This window comes from Grammomys surdaster, unplaced genomic scaffold (genome assembly GCF_004785775.1).
Source record: "Grammomys surdaster isolate TR1022 unplaced genomic scaffold, NIH_TR_1.0 126039, whole genome shotgun sequence".
Classification (NCBI taxonomy): Eukaryota; Metazoa; Chordata; class Mammalia; order Rodentia; family Muridae; genus Grammomys; species Grammomys surdaster.
Window position 1 is genome coordinate 1,567,420 of NW_021620852.1, and position 7,236 is coordinate 1,574,655.

The window sequence follows — 7,236 nt, forward strand, 5'->3', positions numbered from 1 at the left end:
AAAGTCAGGCTATTTTGTAACAGATTGGGAGTGAAGCCCAGTGATCTAGCAGCAAGACAGAGAAATATATTGACAAAGGTCAACCAAATTTGTACAGGATCCTAAAACATAATACATCTTAATGACTAGAGCAACTTGGTCATCCATGGATGATGGCTGTATATTTTTCACAGGTTACATCACCTACAGCCACAAGGAATACAGTCCAGGTTTCAAATTGTAGTTAACCACTACAGTTTCTGTGTCTTGGGCAAATTACTTTATAGATGTAAACCCCAATTTGTCTAATGGCAATTGTAATAGTATCTGCCTTTTCCATCTATGATATTAAACATATGTTTATAGTAAGGTTTATATTTATTATACTGAAAAATAAACAGCTAGTATGTTAATGCTGTTATTAATATAAATGTTTAAAAACAGAAAGGAGAGGAAGAAATACATGAGGCAACGTTGCCTAAAAGAGAGCTCCTTATGGTTCTACATAGTGTTTTCAAGTCAATAAATAAACGCACATATACTGGTGTGTATTTTATAATATATTTTAAAGTATTTTAAAATATATTTTAAAATACTTTAAAAAGTACTTTATACTTTTACTATTTGATAATTTCTTAAATGTCTACATTATATTGTTCTGCATACTACTTTATTTCTCTAACTGCTTGCTCTCTCACTTGGGAAAGATTCATCATGTAGTTTTCTCTGCTTTGTTCTCCCAGTCCAGGGCATTGATACATTGCTTCTGTATTATTAGTTTATTTTAAATTATGTCACAAACACAAATGTCCAGGAAAGGGTCTAGCCTGTCTCTACTGCTCTCCTCTAGGTAAAATTTCTTATCTAGTCAACACTTGGTATGACTATCACCAAACTTACTACAAGTTGGTTGACTTTGATAAAGGCAATTCATTTTCTGTTTTTTTTCTGGAAGCTTAAGTCTTGTATTGAAGTGCAGACAGCATGATTGCCTCTGCAGTCCCTCCTGCTTTGGAGAAGGGGCCATTTCTGTGCCTGGGACCTAACCTCTTTGTATAAAGACATCAGTAAGACTGGATGGTAGGAAGAACATATGCCTTCACTTGTTTTTAATTGAGTTTTTCAAGATCTTATTTCAAAGTAAGATCATGTTCTAAGGTATTGGGTGTTATAAATTCAGTGTGTGAATTTTGAGGGACCCAATTCAGCACATAATACAAGAGGTGTGACAGAGGGTTCTTGTATGGATGTGAAATGTGCTTAACATACCACTGATGGACTTTAAAGCTTCTTGGGCCAGCAATATGGCTCAGTGGGTGAAGGTGCTTGTCACCAAACCTGAGGACTTGATTTCAATTTCTGATATTCATATGGTGAAAAGTCACAAGTAGTCCTCTGACTTCCACCAGCACACTGGAACACACTTCTCACACACATCATGCACACCTGGCCAGAATAAATAAATGTAATAAAAAATATACTAATAAAACTTTCTTCAATTGATTCTTCTAAAAATGTCTTCTTCAATATTGATTTCTATCAAAGGAAACACTTGTTTTCTTATCAGTCTGCTTTTAATGCTGTGCCAATTATGTGAATCCCATTGGGAATTCTGGACAGTGCTAGGATACAGTAAGGCAGATGGATATTGATCCTCTAGTCCCAAATTCATAAATGAATGGCTGGATTCCAGAACCAGGAAACATAAACTATGGAACTCTGGATGAACTAGGCTACCATTTCTCTGACTGTTTTCTCAAAGGAAAATAAATACGTACTTATTCAACAAATGCCTAATAATGGTGAGCCATGAACAAATTCTAAGTGTTTAGAATATATCCATCCTCCAATTATCTATCTATATATGAATAGAATTGTGGGATATTGCTAAGTGATGAGACAAAGAAGAGCTCATGCTATTAAAGATGAAATGGGAGTGCCACATTTAAATGATGTGGACTGGTGTGTGTCATCCAGGAAGTGAGATTAGAAAAAATGGCCCAATGGGGGGTTGGGTAGCTAGTGAGCCAAGTGAAGAGGTGGTTACCCAAATGAAATCCTAAGACAAATGTACCCTATTATTCTTTTTGTTCGCTTGTCAGTATGCTCCATGACTCTCTTATTCCACACAAAGTAGAAGGAACATGTGACCAAGATTATTAATAACATGGAATTTATCAAATAATAGTAATGGAAAAAGTGACAAAATAATTGAAAACCTAGAAACTTGGATATTGTTTTCTAAAACATTTACTATACTTTGGCATGTGGTGAAATGAAATAAAAGAAGTAAGTGGCTCCCCAAACTAAATGTGAATGAGTGTCCTTCTTGTATTTCAAGGTATGCACACTCTCGAATTCTGATACAGGAGCACATTCTAGGTGAATGAAAAGACACACTACTTCCGAGCTTACATATGTTCAATATCAATTCCCTGTAATTTACATTAAGAGCTCTATAATTAGTCACCAGTGAGAAAATGCTAAATTGTTTGGACATAATTCTTAGGTTTGCTACACTGACAAGAAAATACCATTAGAACTATAACATGCATCTCTGAAATTTAGAGTAAAGCTCTGTTTTATTATATGAATTATAAATGGCCTACTGGACTTTATTTGATATGTTATGGATTTGTTCCTTCTGGACATTCATGAAAGACCTCATAGAAATGGAGGGTTGTGTGACTTTCAAAAAAAAAAAAAGGGAATAAGGAAGAGTCTGCTAATTATTTCACAAGAGGAATAATTTAAACCTGAAGTGGATGAGATAAGATTCCCTCACATTATATTCTGAACACTGAGTATTTTAATCAACCAAGGTTTGGGAATGCTTTCATCCATGAACTGTATCAGTATAATAGATCACTAAAAATGATATAGCACACATATTATATGTCTATTTTGTCAGTAACAAATGATTGTGATGTAAAACACTAATGCAGTTATATTTGATAAATTATTATAAAGTTTTATGTGGTTCTAATTCACTATTATAAGTATTTGGAGCTTCTAGCAATTGTGAAAACTATGTAGGAACAAACTATCAGTATACATTTGAGAAATGTGACTTTTTTCTTTAAATTGTAGCCTACTTATTTTCTTTCTTTCCTATTTATTCACAGAAATAATTAAGTGTAATATATAAAGAGAACCGCTATCTGAGGAAAATACATGTATCTCAGCTCTTTGTGTGTTATAAATGCTCATGTTAGCCCTGTTTGTTTGAGATAGAGTTTTATATAGCTTAGCCTAGAACTTGCTTTGCAGCTAAGGATGAGCCTGAATTTCTGATCCCTCATGTCTCCATATACTTCTCAGGTGTTGGGATTATAGTCATGTATGAACATGGTAAGTTTCATGTTTGCCCTTTTTAGTAATATTTTAAAATTACTTATTACTTTTTTATGCAATATAGAGCATTAGAGAAACTATCTAGATGGGCTTCCTGACTAGACAGCAGTATCTTTCACATAGAAACACACAAAACTCTATAATTAAATTCTTGAAAGTCCTCAAAATCTATGTGTTAAAGTTGGGGTGCTCAGCCCAAAAACAAAGAATCTGGTGGGAGGAGATTAATCACCACAGGAGTGCTTTAAGAGGAATATTGAGACCATATCTCTTCTCTCACACCCTTTGTTTCCCAGATGCATGCTCACCATGAGGTGAGAAACTCTACTCTGTCAAATGATCCCAGTACTTTGCATGGTCACATGACACACACAAATGAAGCTGACATAACTGATCTGAAGTTTAGACACCTGCAACTGTGGGCCAAAGTAAAATTGTCACAACTTTAAGCTATCTCAGGTACTTTGTCACAATGATACAGATCTGATTACATAAAAATAAAAACTGTTCAAAAATGATGTTAGTAGAATTTAGTGCAAAATTGTGTGGAAGAAAAGGGTTGCAACGGATTTGCTCCCTGGCTGTGAACAGCAGGCTCAACCTCCTTGAAAGCTGTAATTCACACATTTGAAAGAGGAAATGTCACCTTTCATTAAGCAGCATGCTTTCACACACAAAGTGTGCTAGGCTTGGTCTGAGTACTAATATCCAGAGCACAAGGAGCTATGAAGAGCCAGGAGGTCTGTACCAAGGAGGGCACTGAGATCAACAACTACAATTATGTCTAAAGGACCTCAGAACCATGTTGTGTCTTTTGTGTTCAGGGAATGGTTCGAAGAATAGTTTCTTAACTGAAGCTTAAATCTCTTCAAATGTAAATGACCCAAAATATAAAAATGTCAAAGCATTGACATGATCAAAACCTTGAAATATTATGCTTTGGGTATGTGAGATATTTTGAATCTGTTTGGCCCATGGGAAGTGGCACTAGTAGGAGGTGTGGCTTTATTGGAGGAGGTATAACCTTGTTAGAGGAAGTGTATCACTGTAGAGATGGGGCTGTGATGTCTTCTTACATTATACTTAAGTCTGGCCAGTGTAATACAGACCTTTCTCTTTTTGCTGTCTTTGGATTGAGGAAGTAAAATTCTCAGCTCCTTTTCTAGCACCATACCTGTCTGCATGCTGCTGTGATTCCTACTTGATGATAATGGACTAAATCTCTGAAATTGTAAGCCAGTCCCAATTAAATGTCACTTATAAGAGTTGCCTTGAACATGGTGTCTCTTCACAGCAATAAAATCCAAGCTAAGACAGTATGCAATACTCATTTTTATCAGATTTTTTTCCTTTAATTTTATTTAATCTTTTTTTTTTTTACACTCCAGATTTTATCCCCTTCCTGGTCTACACTCTGACTGTTCCACATCTCATACCTTCTCCTCAGCCCCTATATCTACAAGGTTGTCCCCACCCTCCCCAACTCCCCACCCCACCAGACTTCCCCACTTCCTGGGGCCTCCAGTCTCTTGAGAGTTAGGTGCATCGTCTCTGCCTGAACCCAGACCTGGAAGTCCTCTGCTGTATATGTATTAAGGGTCTCATATCAGCTGATTTATGCTGCCTGGTTGGTGGCTCAGTGTATGAGAGGTCTCGGGGATCCAGGTTAATTGAGACTGCTGGTCCTCCTACAGAGTAGACCTCCTCCTCAGCTTCTTCCAGCTTTTCCTTAGTTGAACCACAGGGGTAAGCAGCTTCTGTCCATTAGTTGGATATAAATATCTGCATCTGACTCTTTCAGTTGCTTGTTGGGTCTTTTGGAGAGCAGTCATGAAATACCCCTTTTATGGGCACTCCATATTAGATTTTCAAGGCATCATTGAGGATTACATACAGGAACACATACACTGATATGATCACATTCATTTTCTTCCTCCCACTCCAACCCTCTCTGTATCTCACCCCTAATGAATCTTCTAATTCCAGCTAGTGTTGCATATATGAGTTTGACACATCGACTTAAAGGAAGCAAGTTTTCTCTTAGTTCATGTTTTCAATCCACCACTGTGGGGACAGCATGGCAGAGTCTGTGGTGTTGGAACCCCATATGTCAGATCAAGAAGAAAGGAGCAGGATCAAAACAGGTTATGGGTAAAGTGCTTAGAGGCTCACCCTTACTTAAATTTATTCAATACTGGGAACTAGAGTCTTGAAAGCTCTATTACCTCCCAAGACATTGCCATCATTGTGGAACCAAGTGGTCAAACATTTGTGTGTGTCAGGGGAGGAAGCATTTCAGATTCAATCTGTAACATTCATAATATGATAATGTTCTAAGATGAATTGGCTCATTCTCTGGTGTTAAAGTATTTGTAAATGAGGAATTTTCATCTTAATGTAGGTAATTTCAATGCTTAAAACTGTTGGTGGTGCCAGCCTGGGAGCACTTAGGGGGGGATCCAGGGCTTCAGCTGAATATGTAAAAGTGGAGGGCCCTGCTGGGCATAGGTGGAAGAAGAGAACCTTGACCTCATGAAGGCTGGATGCCCCAGGGGGTGGGAATTTTGAGGGTGGGGAGGTGGGAGTGGGGGGGGTGTAGATAGAGGTTACATCCACAGAGAAGAAGGAGGAGGGGCGAGGGGATTGGGGGTTCCGAGGGGGTGGTGGGGGATGGGGTAAGGGGACAACATAGGAAATGTAAATAAATCATCCAATAAAAAAAAAAAGAAAAAAAAACTGTTGGTGGTGTTATTTGATGATGACAAATACAATGCATGCTAAGAATAGGTACTAAATGAAAATGTCCCCACATGCTGTTCAACTTACATGTAAATACAAAAGTGCTATAAAATCATTCTTTAAATTTTCCTGTCTAATTTCATAGTCGTCAAAGAATTAGTCATCTCTATCTATGAAATGATGTTGTTATTTATTATTCATCATGAAGATATTCATATGTCTTTAAATATGCATAAGACAGAAATAGTGTACCATTATAAAAAAAGAGAAACAAACATATGAAACCATATAACACCTGAAACTAAAAAAGACAAAGTTAAAGACAAAAAAGGAAGCATCCCTCCCCTTGTTTAGCATTGGGGAGGTCCATGGGATTCAGAAAATAAATACACTTCACTAGAAAAGCAGAAACATACAAGATTCTCAAGGAATCCTCCTCAAGGCTACTGAAGCAATACACAACTTTGTGTGTGTGTGTGTGTGTATGTGTGTGTGTGTGTGTGTATGTGTGTGTGTGTGTGTGTGTGTGTGTGTGTGTTTAGCTAATTAGCTAATTCATATAGAGGAGACACTGATGAAATTAGGTACCTGGAAGAGATTGTTTGACCTTTAAACCCTGAGCAATTGAGGCATCCATGTGTCTGTAAGTAATCCCTCACCCATTTTCTCAAGAATAGTCCCAATGAACACAACCATTTACCAAGCTGGAATTTAGTGAACTTAATACTTTGACCACTTCTGAGTTCTCTATTGTGGGAGAAGTAGTAAGATTGTGTTCTGTCTCCCCAGGAAAATACCACACAACAGTGTAGCTACTAAGTGTGAAATATTAGAAAAAAAGAGAATTTAATTGATAGCATTGCATTTAGTAAATGCTAAGAAAGTAAGCACAGCTTAAAAAAAACAAATAATTCTTAAAATTACGTTTCAATCAAAGTGCCTGTTATTAAAACTAAAGAGGCCTTAGAAATTATTATCTTGTTCCTTAAAGCTAAAGACTTTTCCTTCAGATTTTGAAGTAGACGCTGAGCAGTGAATGTTAGCATTGTGAACCTCAGGGCACAAGTGGAGAGGAACAGCCTGAGGCATTTCCCAGAGAAAAGAACTAGTAGCAATGTTGATATCTAAATTATATAACTATATATTTGAGTATGGTTATACACA